At 36.2% G+C, this 14,662-nt stretch overlaps 1 long non-coding RNA gene across 2 annotated transcripts in view; it reads right to left on the bottom strand.

Moving 5' to 3' along the window:
* The window catches only part of LOC122237961, a 62,084-nt gene that overhangs the window by 42,834 nt on the left and 4,588 nt on the right, over positions 1–14,662 (bottom strand). The window contains exons 2-3 of one of the 2 annotated variants that reach the window (XR_006216791.1): positions 4,780–4,915; positions 4,077–4,170 (exon numbers count right to left, since the gene is read on the bottom strand). The exons of the other annotated variant lie outside the window; for it this stretch is intronic. This is a non-coding gene — a long non-coding RNA (uncharacterized LOC122237961). Of the gene's footprint in view, positions 1–4,076; positions 4,171–4,779; positions 4,916–14,662 lie in introns of those variants that run through there. 2 annotated transcript variants of the gene reach the window in all.

Here is a 14,662-nt window from a genome sequence, read left to right as displayed (position 1 = left end):
ATATAATTGTTTAATAAACTGAAAAATGTTTAAAAAATATGGAGTAGTATTTTGGCAGGGTGGTCCTACTTATTTTGAAACTCGTTTGGGTATAAAACTGACTCTGCAAGGGAGAAGAGAGACTTTGGGAGGAATAAAAAAAAAATCACCCAACGCCACTCTTTTTTCTCTTAGAACTGTTCACTGAAACAATAATGACCATCACTTAGACCCTAAATGGGAGGGGAGCAGACTCCTTTGTTGTGGCCTCAAGCCACCTGATGTAAATGGGACGAGCTACTAGCTTCTGAGCTGGAACTGAGATCTGATCTGCAGGTCGATTTCCTGCAGGAGGCAGTGGTTCAGAATAATAAATCTATATTTGGATAGTACTCAGTTGCCTTTTCACTCACATACAGTGTGATCTCGGTCAAGTTGCTTACATGTAAGTGAGAATAATGATATTACTACGTTGGGTAGATGAAAAAACTTGTAGTATGTTGGCCAACAATATTGTCCACACTATTACACATTATTAGCTCTTGCTGTGCGTTAGCATTACCTGAAGTGCTTTACATGCATCATGTATGTAGTTCTAAGTGCTTTAAAAATGTAATGTGAATTATGTGTACTGTATACTTTTTTAGCTATAAATAGTTGTTAGGTGCAAGACAGGCTAGCAAAAGCAACATTTTTCTAGTTCTCCAGAAAACTTCTGTGCTTCCAACCATGCAGTTGGGAAGCCTGGCAGTATTGGGGCAGTAAGCAGAGAGCGGGAAGGGCTGTAGACCACAGAATCAGGGTTTTCCCTCTGGCCACATAATTACTGGTATCTAGAGGCACAGTCTTTTGTGTGGGTTCCTCGGATGCATGCTGCATTACTATTTCAACTGATCCCTTTTCAATATTATTCTACTGGACATGAAGTGTGCTCATTTCACTCTCAATATCTAATTTCAAGATTGAAGAACCACAATCTCTTGGATAGAATGGAAGATATACTTGCTGTCTCTGAACAGATTATGTAAGAATGTCTCTTGATGAACTTCTTTAAACCTCATATTTTTAACATGCTAGACCTTGAAAAGATATTAGGCATAACTGAGACTTGTATTTTTCAGAGTGTTCTGCGGAATCTAAATATATATGTTCTGAGCAAAAAAAGGTTCTGTGGTCAGAATAATTTGTAATATATTGGTATACATAAATCAAACATGTTTCTTTACCCAAAAAACTTTTTAGGATCTGTACTACTCTAATGTACTTTCTAAATCTGCAAGAAGGGAACAGTCCTGGGTTTCCTTCGTACCGTGGTCTTGCTTACGTGTGTATTAGCATAATTGTACTGGTACATTGGGTGGATGAAGAAACGTGCAGTATGTTGGTGCACAATATTATCCACAGTATATATCCATGTCATAGAGAACGTAATGTGTGCCTACTTGCTGAAGAACAGTTTTTCGTAAAGACTCGCTTAGGAATAATATTCCCTGGAACATACTCTGGGAAGTGATTATCTAAGCCCACCATCCTCATTTTTCAGATGAGACAACTGAGGCCTGGAAAGATGACCCTGAAAGCAACTGGAGTCTTAATTTGAGCCTGCCTGAAAATTGCTCCCCTCCCCTCACCACATCAAAGCAAACCTCGAAGTGTCCCATTTGAAACATAACTGGCAGTTCCAATTTGAGTAGGTGGGCCAGTTCATGAGACGTCCTTTCAGAGTAAACCACCCTCTCTCATGCCCTCAGTTTTTCCTTATTTTTTCACTGTGGTGAGAAAATCACATTTCAATGTTTTTGTCTGATGTTGTATTTCTAAACTTAATATAGATGTTATCTGCTCTGTAGATAGAAGCCTTTTATTCCTAAATTCGTCCATCTGGCACCCAGCCGCAAAATTCATTTTAAAAGCCATCTATGAATCTAAGAAATAGAATCTCTTTTGAATGTCATTTGGTTTAGTTTAGCCAAATCAAAGATTAATGGCTGGGGGTGGGAGGTGGGGTAGAGCATTTCTAATAATTAGATCTCAACCAAGGGGTGCAGTTCTGCTCAAAGGGAGTATTTGGTCTGAATTAGCAGTGTCTGTTACAAATAGCTTGCCACAGCTCCCTATCACTTTTGAAGTCTGATAGTCTAGTTTGCTTCTTTCTCTGAGTATAACTCCTTTTGGGCACTTGTCTCCCTTTGTGTATGTTTCTTCCTCACACTCTTGACTTTGAGGGAATATGACTAACAGGGAGACCAAGAAACAAATTTTACATACTACTTATTTATCCCCTAACACTCTTTCTCAAAATACCATCCAAGTTATTCTGGTATTGAAATGATATCAAGGATTCATCATCTATGGAGGGTTCTCTCGAAAGGACAAAGATCCTTAAACCCCGGAGACTTCCTGGAAGTTTGCATGTTAGGCCACATGTAGAAGCACCATATCCTCTTGCAGAAGCTCTTGTGACTTTTTGGGGGTTTTTTTTTGTATCACTTTATTCATCACAATATAGTGACAGAAATGTGTCATCTGTGACTTGGACAGTATTTCTAAATGGTGTTAAATCAGCTTTACGCTTCCAAGAAAAAGCTTCCCATAATGCTCTCTGATTACCATCAACTCTGCTGATTTAATAGTTCTAGCATTCTTTCCTCACTCACCTTTGCATTCCATTTTATTTTTAATTTCTTTTTTGGTTTCCTCTTCCTTTTTCATTATCTTGACAATCATTTGGAGACTTCGTGAGCCCATACAATCTGAATTTAAGGACTAGAGACCACATGTACAGTTCTGTTTGTTCAGCGCACATAAGCTCCTTTATTTAATTGCATGAACCACATAAGACATGTTACTTGACACTAACTTGTTCTTAGTGCAATATAAATTAATTTAAATAAGCTAGAAAGTCTTAAAAAATCATGGAAGAGTTATAATTGGACATGTATACTTGTTGTATAGAGATACATGGCAAAATTTTTATTGTGTAGCTTCTTGATTTAGGTCAGTGGTTCCCAAAGAAGGGTGAATTTACCCCAAGAGGATATTTGACAATTTCTAGAGACATTTTGGGTTGTCTAAGTGGGAGATGCTACTGGCATCTAGAAGCCAGGGATGCTGCTAAATATCCTGCAGTGAACAGGAATAGTGTCCTACAACAAAAAATTATCCATCCGCAAATGTCAATAATGCCTCTGCTGAGAAACTCTGAGTTACATAATGAAAGCACATTGCAAGTTTTCTAGCTATAGGGAACACTCGTTATCATATTACCTTTGTAAAATATATTCCACAGCTGAATGGAAAGCCGTGGGAGACTAGTTTGATACAAATAAAGTAATCTTTCTTTTACTTTTTATTCATATTTTCATATGCAATCTTTGTTTTTTTGACATTTCCTACTTTCTTCAGAATGAAATGGTTTGGCCTTTTGTCTATGACTCATTTGTTCTTAGACACCATTTTTTTTAAATTTAAAAACCATCTCCAACTTTCCAATCTCAAGCCAATTGTATTGGCAGGTCTTTCCAATGCCTTTAGATAATCCATGGTACAGACAGCATATTTTCTTTTAAAGCCTTAAATCCTGGGTTATAAAGTATAAATGAATGTTTTCCTCGTGGTGGAAAAAATGTCTTATTTAAAAATTGTTTAATAGTCTGCCACTGTCAGAGGAGAACATTTAGACACTCAGCCAAGATATTGGTGTTGATGCTAATTCCCTTCTGCTTTTTATAGCTCATGCATGACTCTCACACACTCAATATTTTAGTTGTGTGCTACAGACTTTCAAGTGAAGCAATTCTTGGAAACAACATGATATCATGAGTCTGTTACAGCTATTAAGTTATGGCAGCTAGAGTGGAAATGAATACAACAAAAACAATTTATATAGGAATATGTTTCTCAGTGGATCAGTTTCAATACTGCTCCCTGTGGTTGAAGCAAGTTTATCCTAAAGGGCAGTCTTGCAGTCATAGTCCACACAGACATAAATAACGCAGTGATGACAGAAACTTTATTTCCTTCAGTCTTAGGTTTGATATAAGTGCATATCTGAAACTTACTTGACAATAAATAATACTATAAGAGAAGTTGGGAAGGTTAATGTTATGTGCCATTATCTCCCAGAAGGTCATTCTCATTTCTTGTTCTTTTCTTCTGGTGATTTCTATCCTTGAGGAACCTCCTGTCATTCTGAAATACATGTTTGAACATAAACTTTAAAGTTTGGTTCTCTAATGACTATACAGCCATGTTGTCCTGCTCTTCAGATGACTTTGCACGGCTCTCACACCCCATCTGGAGTGCTCAAAACTTTAGGAATCTGCAGAGAGCTAATGAAGGTATTGATGTCTCATACAGACAACTGTTTTTTCTACTTCCTGTCCAAGTAGTTGCCCAAGTATCTACTAAATCCTCATTTTTCTTTCCACTGTGCAAACTTCAGTGTTTATGAGGCATAAACAACCTCTTACATGTAGAAGACAAAAGGTTCTGTACACTTGAACTTTTTTTTTGTTTTTTTGTTTTTTTTTACTTGGGTGGAATTCAGTTGACTCTGTCACAGAAATATAATTTTACAACACATATCTGCATTGATTATAGTGTGTTTTGGAGTGTCAGCAGGGTAAAAAGGGACTGGGGAGTGATGATAATAAGGAACTTGTAACTTTTCAACAAGAGCTGATGGAGGCAGTATCCAGAAACAGAAAGGCAGCGTGTGTTTACTTTGTGATATTTTTTTACATGAAGGAAAAAAGAAAAATATGACAGAAAAAAATAACTAGAAAGCTCTAACCTTACTTTCAAAAGTGCATTTTGAAGTCACATTCCATCTGCTTAATAAAGTATCATGCTAACAATGAAACTTCTTTATCAGATGAGATTAGGTTTCCTAATTGGTTGATTCATAGGAAAATTCAGCCCACTGTAGTAATCACTAAAAAAAAAAAAGACTTAGTTGTCTTAAAAGTTTAATTTTTGCCATAGGCATAAAATGTATTATAATTTATCAATTTTTTGATGAGAAGAGTTCTTTTTTCCTGAGCAAAGTCCTCTTCTGTGTCATTCTTCTTGAATCATCATCATCAACATCATCATTTCCACAACTTGAAAGTAATTGTTAGATCTTGTCCTTCAGCAAAACTAAAATACATCCAAGATCCAACCCTTCCTCAACCTTTAATATTTACCATTTTATTCCCCAAAGCATGAGCCTCCTAACTAGCTTTGCCCCTTCTTTTCTACCCAGCAGCCAATATGATTCTTTAAAAGAAGTCAGATCTGGCCACTCTGTTCAAACTTTCTGATGGCTTTCCCTCACACAGAAAAATACTGAATTCCTCATCACATTCTGCCAAGTTAGGTCTGATCTGGACCTCTGTCTGGCTCTCTGACTTTACCTGCTCAGGCTTTCACCTTTCCCCCTGCTCCCTAGTCACATGGCCTCCCTGGGTTCCCAAACTGGCCCTTTGTGTTTGCTACCCCTTCCCTGTGGGAGGCTCTGCTGTCACAGAGCCACATGGCTGTCCCCTCTTCCTTTAGGTGTTTGCTCACGTGCCCTCTTAACAGGTCATCACTGAGCACCCCTTGTAAACAGCACTTCCTCACAGTCACTCTGTTGCTGCACATTGATTCATACACAATCCTTGAATATATATTTAGGGGTTCGTGGTCAATCTTTGCCACTCAAGCTTTATGAGGACAAGAATTTGTACTGTTTTGTTTGTTGTTGATTCCCGACTTATTCCCTGACAGAATCACAATGGTCATAAATGTTTGCTGAATGAACAAAACTGTGAACGAATGAACAAATTCATCAACAAATATTACAAACGTTAGTTTTGTTAACTATATCAGGAACATGAAAACAGTAGAAAAGCAATCTGAAAGAGCATTCTTTCCAGATTTTGATTATCCCCACCTCAATTTTTTATAGTTATCTTGGTTGTATGTATTGTGTCAGCTTTTTATTTATAGTTCTCATTAACGCTTTGGGGCACAGAAATCATTTGACTCTTGGTAAGCATGTGTCTTACCAAATGCAAGTTGTAACATAGAGGCATAACACAGAGGCCAAGAGCAAGCATTCAGTGAATGCTGAATAGTGAAATACATACTACATTTCCTCATATATGATTCTGTGTGCACCCATAGGGAAAGGACTAGGATCATTTATATTAACATTTAAAGTTTATTTTTTAAGTAATCTTTATATCCAACACGGGGCTCAAACTCACAACCCTAAGATCAAAAGTCATATGCTCTTCTTCCTGAGCCAGCCAGGCACCCCCATACTAACATTTAAATGTTCATTTTATTAAGTGATCATATTATAGGAGATTTTTTGGTTTGTTTTTCCTTTGTGCTTTCAACATTTTTTCCCATTCTGAATACAGTTGGAAAAAATAAAAATAACATTTTTTTGTGCAGTCTATGAATTTTCAAAAAGACATTTACCTGCCCTAACAGAGATACTTTTGTTAACGTGACTATTTCATCAATTTTTGTTCCATTTTCTTTTGAAAACAATGAATACTGGCAAAACATAAGAAGTTAGAGGAAGGTGGTTATATTATACTCATGTTTGGCTTTTAAATTTTCATTTAAAAATTAGAATCATGTTTGAGAACCTATTGATTTTTCACTATACATTATTTTGAATTAGCTACTTTTATATGACAGCTTACTCACCTATATTCATTACGTTTTTATTTATTATTAACATCCAAAAATTAGTGGGTCTAGATACGAAACTTACCAGGTGTCTTCATGTGTGTATGTTGAATAGGAACCATGAAGGAAAAAATACAATCTTTATTATTCACAAATATGAGGGACACAAGTAGGGAAAAATATAAGGGAGTAAAAAGCAAGTAAAGAAAACACAGCTGTGTGTGTGTCTATGAAAATGAAAGTTGACCCTGAATAAACTTGAAAGCTTGATTTCTGAGGACTCTGAGAAAGAATCTAGCATGAATGAGGGGCACTGGCAGGTGACAGTGATTGGGTGTAACTATGGCAGTGAGCGGGGCTTCAGGCTGGCAGTGTAGCTATTGCTGGAATTCCCCCTGAATAAGCCCCCCTGGTGGCACATTGATATTGGCACGACAATGTTTCTGTGTCAGTTCCATAGGGCACAGTGAAAATGTAAGTCTTCTCTCAGATGTTGTTGGGTGCAAGCACCACACGGAGAGTCTCCTGCCAGAACAGTGTCTGTCATCCGGTGCTAATGGATGAAACTGAGGTTCACTAAAGACTGTGAGGACAGGGCCTGACATTGGGACTCAGTGAAAACAGTCAAGCTCGCTAAACTGGTTAGTGAATGTCCTATGAACCAGGATAGACAGATTTGCAATTGGAAACAGTACCACAAGTACCACACTGCTCACCTTAGGAACAAACTGTTTTCAATTAATCAATCTCTTCTTACACAGAACATGTAACTTCTCTTTTACAAAGATTCAATACAGTGGTACTACTAACACTACTATTAACATTTTTAGGTACTTAGTAGGACCAGGTATATTATATTATACATAATTTAGCAACCTAGTGAGTTAATTACCATTATTATTCCCATTTTTCAGACAAAGAAACTGAAGCTCAGAGCTTTGGAGTAACTAGTGCCAAGACCCAAAGCAAGTAAATAGTGGAGCAGAAATTTAAACCTAGGGAGCCTTGATCCAGAGCTCATGCCCTTAAGGTATATGGCCCTGCAGTGCCATATTATTGGAAAGATTGGGGTCTGGAATCAAGCTGCTGGGGCTCAAATGTTAGCTAAAGTTTTCATCCTGTAACCTAGACAATTTACTTAACCCCCTGGAACTTTGTTTCCTTGAACATAAAATCAGCTTAAAAATAAACATAAAATCAGATTAAAATAATACTAAAAATATCATAAGTTGTATAATGATTAAATAAAATAACAAATTTAAAGTGCTTGGGAGAGTCCTTGACATAAAATTAGCATTCACTAAACATTAGCTTTCTCTCTGTCTCTCTGTCTCTCTCTGTCTCTCTGTCTCTGTCTCTGTCTCTCTCTCACACACACACACACACACACACACACACTGTTTGTCTTTTAGCTTTTAAGTATGACCATGAGTAGGTGTCTCCATTAGGGCACTTTTATAATCCCTTGTAACCTTGAGATGATAGGACAGTACGTTTCCTATGTTTTTAGATATCATTGCCTTTTCTTCTTAATGGCATCTATTTCATTTTCTTTTCTTTTTCATATTTCAGTTCTCTTGAGATAGTGTTTATCCAAAGCTGTGGAATTTACTCCTCTTTTTGTTTTTTGTTTTGTTTATATTTTGAAATCTATTTTTACCACTATTCTTGACATTTTTACTTTTTATCATAAAATGTTTTCATGTAACTAGGCTTATATTCTCAAATAAATTTTAAACTCCTCTAGTTGGGACCGTTTCACTGAGAAATATTCTGGTTCCGGACTCACAGTTGCCACTCACAAGATATTCATTAAAATTGGCGATTTGATGAAAAATGACTGTTGTTTCTTTTCTAGAACAGAGTCTCACATTTTACAGCTCTTAGAGATAAAGTGAAAGTATATACTTATAGAAAACACCATAATCACAGCTAAATAATTTTTAGTTATTCATAAAAGGAATATTGTAATTTTTGTTTTTCTTTAAGTTTGAAAAAAGAAATTAAAAAATTTTGAAAAAAGAAATTTAAAAACGTTGAAGATGGTTAAATCATTGGCTTTTGTTTGAATGGTTCCATTGAAAATCATGTTGAAAAGGCAATTACTCCATATCCATGAAAATAATTTCCTATGAGTTACCTTGCTAAATGTTAGTATAAAATACATAGAGAGTCCTGTGACATCTAACGTGTTAACTAAGAAATAATTGTAAATTGATGACTTCTGCCTTTTTGAGTTAATTAGATGGCAAATCACTTTCTAATCAGTGATTCTGAGCCTATAATAGCTACATGATTAAATTAAAACTTCAATTGGTACACCAATTTTAATTTAAAAATTTTTTAAAAATATTTATTTAGTTTTGAGAGAGATGCAGAACATGAGCAGGGAAGGGCAGAGAGAGAGGGAGACACAGAATCCGAAGCAGGCTCCAGGCTCTGAGCTGTCAGCACAGAGTTTGAAGCAGGGCTCGAACTCACAAATAGGAGATCATGACCTGAGCTGAAGCCTGACACTTAACTGACAGAGCCACCCAGGCACCCGCACACCAATTTTAATTTAAATTAACATGTCTGTTGGGAGCCACCTGTGATAATCTTTTTTTGACATCCTTTATGACTGCCTTCCTCCATGTGGATGTTAGTCTATTACAAATTGAAGTATTTGTCTCTTTGTCTTTCAAGTGTTTCACTTAGTCAGTGACATGAAAAATACCCTTGCAGCTTGAAATAGAATTTTCAGTACCACATGATTTAGTAGTAAAAAGTTATGCAGAAAAAAAAAAAAGAATGACTTTTGGGTTCATCAACTTTTGACTCAGGATTTTAAAAATTATGTTTGCTATCTCTAGACAATTGAACGAAAATGCAATATAATAGAGGCATTTTTCATTACATGAAAAATATAATGTTCCTGAATAACTTATTAGCTTCATGTTATATCTTGTATCTATCCTGTTAATTATTTTCTTCTAATGAGTCTCCTCCATAATTATAATTATAGTACTGTGAGTTTTGCTTAAAGGGCAATAAAACATCATTTCTTCTTTCTTCTTTCCACCATTTGTCTTTTAAGAACTATTCTAAATCATTCTCTTTTTCAGCTTCTCATTTTCACTTTTGGACTGTTGCTCCATATTAAAGGTTTAAATTTTCCTTTAATTTACTTAATTTCAGATAATAAATCTTAACCTTTTAATAAAATCATAGCCATTTTTTAAAGTTTATTTATTTATTTTAGGAGAGAGAGAGAGAGACAGAGAGAGAGTGTGAGCAGGGGAGGGGCAAAGAGAGAGAGAGAGAGAGAGAGAGAGAATCCCAAGCAGGCTCTGTGTTGTAAGCATGGAGCCTGATGCGGGGCTCGATCTCAAGAACTGTGAGATCATGACCTGAGCCAAAATCAAGAGTCCGTTTCTTAACTGACTGAGCCAACCAGGCACCTCAACAGCCATTTATTTTTAAAAGCAAGAAATCAAAGCATATTTAGAAGTGTAAAAGTAAAGCTTTATTTGAAAATGTGTTCAATAATCTAACTCCCCTTTAATATACAAAAAGAAAACTAATACATTAGATAGAAGTATATTATAATTTATTTTTAAAATCAGCATCTGAGCTTTAATGAAGTATAAAAAGTTTAACTGTGTATGAAAACTTGTGAAGCCATTTTCTTTTTTCTGAGTTTATAAATGGCTTAGGGAAGTCAGTCTATTAGATAGTGTGGTCATAAGTTCTAAGGTTTAATTGACCCACTGCATGCTATCTCTTCTGCTAAAATGCAATGAAGAAGTCTTGGGATTTAATGATGGAAGAAATGATGTATATGAAATGTAAATACTGAAATAAAACCATCAGCAAAATAAAAAGGCAGCCTTCTAAATAGGGGAAATATTTGCAAAACATATATCTGATAAGAGGTTAATATCCAAAATATTTAAAGAACTCATACAACTCAACAATAAAAAAAAATCCAATTTAAAAATGTGCAGAGGATCTGAATAGACATTTTTGCGAAGAGGAGATACAGATGGCCAACGGGTACATGAAAAGATGCTCAACAACACTAATCATTAGGGAAATGAAAATCAAAACCAAAATGAGATACTACCTCACATCTGTTAGAATGGCTAGAATAAAAAAGACAAGAAATAACAAGGTTTGGAGAGGATGTAGAAAAAAAGTAACCCTTGTGTACCATCAGTGGGAATGTAAATTGGTATAGCCACTATGAAAAATGGTATAGAGGTTCCTCAAAAAATTAAAAATAGAACTACTATTCAATCTTACAATTCCATTTCTGGGTATTTATTCTAAGAAAAAGAAGATACTAACTTGAAAAGATGTATATACCCCCATGTTCATTACAACATTATTTACAATAGCCAAGACATGGAAACAGGTGTCTATCAATGGATGGATGGATAAAAAAATGTGATCTACCTACCTACCTACCTACCTATCTCCATATATTGGAAAATCAGGTATCTATTAAAAAAGAATGAAATCTTGGCACTTGCAACAACATAGATAGACCTTGAAGGCATTATGCTAAGTAAAATAAGTCAAAGAAATACCGTATAATCTTACTTATATGTAGAGCCTTAAAAAATAACAAACAAACAAACAAACAAACAAACAAACAACAACCACCCCATGGACACACAGGGGTGTGTGTGGGGGAATGGGCAAAATGGCTAAAGAGAACCAAAGGTGCAAGTTTCTATAAAATAAGTAAGTCATGGTGATGTAATGTACAACATGGCAACTATAGTTAATACTACTGTGTTGCATATAGGAGAGTTGCTAAGAGAGCAAATTTTAAAAGTTCTCATCACAAGGAAAACATCTGTAACTATATACAGTGATGGATGTTAACTAGATTTATTATGGTGATCATTTTGCAATGTATACAAATATCAAATTATTATATTACACACCTAAAACTATTTTAATGTTGTGTGTCAATTATAGCTCAATCAAAAAAGACTACAAAATATTCTGAGAAATTTCAAGAACAAGTCACACTTTAATGTTACAAAATTACCTTTATCTTTCATACTGAAAAGCAACATTGCCTTCCTGTTTGGGTGCATCCAGGTCTTTGCTTACTTGCTAAAAATGCTTTCCCTCTTTTCCTCCTGCCCCCAGTTCTCCCCCTTTTGCTGCCAATTTTCTTTGCAGTTTGGTAGGGAACCGATACTTGAAGAAGAAACAATAATGTCTTTTGACTTTCTTTCAGGAAGGCATTTCTCACTCCATGCTCAACAAGAACACTAGCTAGACAGGGCAATCTAAACACAGACTGCCTCTTTATATGAGACTTCTTCATTTCTTTTTTTCAGACCAAGCTCTATTCAAAAGGCACTTTGAAATGATGAGCATAGCAGTTGGCCAAAAGAAGTATAGTTCTTATGTCATGAATATCCACTCAACCACTTCACTCTACCATAGTGTCACTGAAAAAAGGAAAATGGCTATTTTTGTACCTCCTATGGAGAATGAATCCTGGGAAAATAGCAGCATCTGACTAGCCACTCTTCAGTGCTTAGACAGTGCTCAATCATGCTGTTTTTAGAGTTCAGACAAGCTTCCAAAACGCAACAATGCACACCTTGAACAATCTTTTTGAGAATGGCAGGACCTCAGGAAGGCAGAGAAGCAGGGATCTCAAAGAAGAGTCTCCCTGTGGAAAAGAATGGCATGATTTATCTTCACTTACACACCTTTTTCCTTTTATGTGAAAGCTGCTGAAGGGGAATGTGGTCTTATTTCCAGACATTTATCCATGCTAACTCTCTTATTCAACATCTTATTCCCATATCCATATCCAATCAATCTTCTCTTTCAATGATTCGGTCAGCTTGCTCTACATCCTTTCCCAACATTGTTATAGGTCAAGCATCAGTACCCTTTTTGAACTTTATAATTCCCAATCATCTGGATGGTTTCCTAGCAATAGCTAGGATTTGTTTGATCCCTCTCCCTCAGCTCTTATCTCTGACTGCTAAATTGTCTGTTCTTTCACTAGGACCCTATGCAATGAGGATCACACTTGCTTGGTCTGTTTATTTTCCCCCCAATAACATCAATAATAATTTAGGCTGAAAAGAAGCAAAATGGCTTGCCACTTTTAGATTCAGCCCCTTTGATTCTGTACATGAACAGACCTACAACATTATTTTGAGAAATCTTGCTGTCGAGAGATTTAGTTTGACTGCTATTTATCATGTTCCTCTTTTTTCTATTGTTTACCTATGCCATGGACATTTGGAGATGGAAATGGGAATGATCTGACATAGTTTCACTTGAACTTAGGAAGTGAAAATCACTCAAAATCCTACTGTGTTGCAGAGTAACAGCAAACTGTCTGAAGGAGTATCAGAGAAGGGTAGGGATTCCTGGACACTGAAGAAGGCATTTAAACTTAAGAGGAAGAAAAATCATGTTCTGTACCCTCCTACTCTGTGAGAAGCCCTCCGAAGCCTGCAGGTGGCTTAGGGATACAATAGGTTGTTCAGAAACTTTCCTACTGTTGTCGTTACTCCATGAGCATGGGCCAGGGCAGGGATTTCCATTTTCAATCCAGCCTCACAAAGACAGAATAAACATGTCATGTTAACAGCACAAATAGTTGTTTCGTTGGTTGAAGGATTTGTGGATTACCTTGAGTTTATCAACCTGAGTTTCTATATAATAGAAACATAAAAGCTAATTTGATATTGTTTTTGTTTAATTTTCATATTCAAATAAAGCTCAAATTGAAATAATATTTGATAGAGAGTATAAGTAAGGTAAATTACACTTTTACTTGTAAGGTAAATTCACTTATTATATGGAAGGCCCTGGTGTGTGTGTGTGTGTGTGTGTGTGTGTGTGTGTGTGTTTTCAGGATATAAAAAAGAAAGGCAATATAATGTATTGGTTGCTCTAAGAGGCAGACTTTATGTTTGTGTGAAAGCAAACTGAAGGAAATTATGAAATTCCTTTCCCAGGAGATCTTTAACAGTATCATGGGTTGCATCTGCTGGGATCTGACAAATTCTGCCTGCAGGCAGGGTAATGGATTTTGAAGACATTTCATGGAATTTTATACCCCCAAGAGAATGTGAAATTGAGTTCAGAAGTTGAGAGGCACAGGATTCAAAAAGTCTATTCCCTTCAAGTAATTTAGTTTTCTGACCTTGGATTTCAGTTTCTTCATCTGTAAAGTTATTAGTGTTAGAATAGATCAGTGATTCTTAACATTTTTTGTTGTATAATACAATCGTGTGGCAGGGAGGGGGGTCATGGATTTTCTGAAGCCTGTTCATTAACTCTCTGGGATCCATGGGCCTTTTGTTAAATACTAGAATTAATGATTTCTAGGGTAGCATACAGTTTGATTCCTATGTTTTGAGAGTATTAAACAAATGGAGGCATCTGTAACCTAGGAAAGAGACTATCTCATGTGGAAGACAGAGTGTGCAACACAACAGGAAAGACATAGGGATGCTTCCATGTGGTGGGTGTATCACCAGCTTGAAGGCACTTTGCTCATAGGAAAACCCTGAGAACAGACACATGGAGTCAGAAAGAGTTAAGCAATACATGTAGATGCAAGTCATGGAGAAACTTTATTTCAGGTAGAGGCAAGGAAGAATAGGGAAGTGAACAGTCAAAAATTCAGAAATACTGTAAGAAATGTCAGGCACTTTTACTTTCTTTTTTTTTTTTACTTAAGGGAAACTGTATTTAGTTTTCTCTTTAACACAATCTGGTCTAAAAACGAGTTGAAGTTAAGAGAGAAGAGCACAAATCTTCTAACAAAGTCAGACATAGACTGGAAGGCAGAAGGGGCACTGGTCAGGAACTTCCAGGTCCGATCTTGTCCATCTTGGAAACGAGGTCATCGCAGATTCTGGTCAGTTCATTGTTTCTTTAAGTCTTCTGCTCAGTGGCCTTCTCCAGCAAGGAGATGTGCACCTACCTGCTTCTTCCTTAGGCTCGTCTGGAAGGCCACTTAACCCTTACTCCG

Source organism: Panthera tigris, chromosome B1 (assembly GCF_018350195.1).
Source record: "Panthera tigris isolate Pti1 chromosome B1, P.tigris_Pti1_mat1.1, whole genome shotgun sequence".
Lineage (NCBI taxonomy): Eukaryota > Metazoa > Chordata > Mammalia > Carnivora > Felidae > Panthera > Panthera tigris.
The sequence above is the reverse complement of the archived record's forward strand: the minus strand, read 5'-3'. Positions and strand labels throughout refer to the sequence as shown.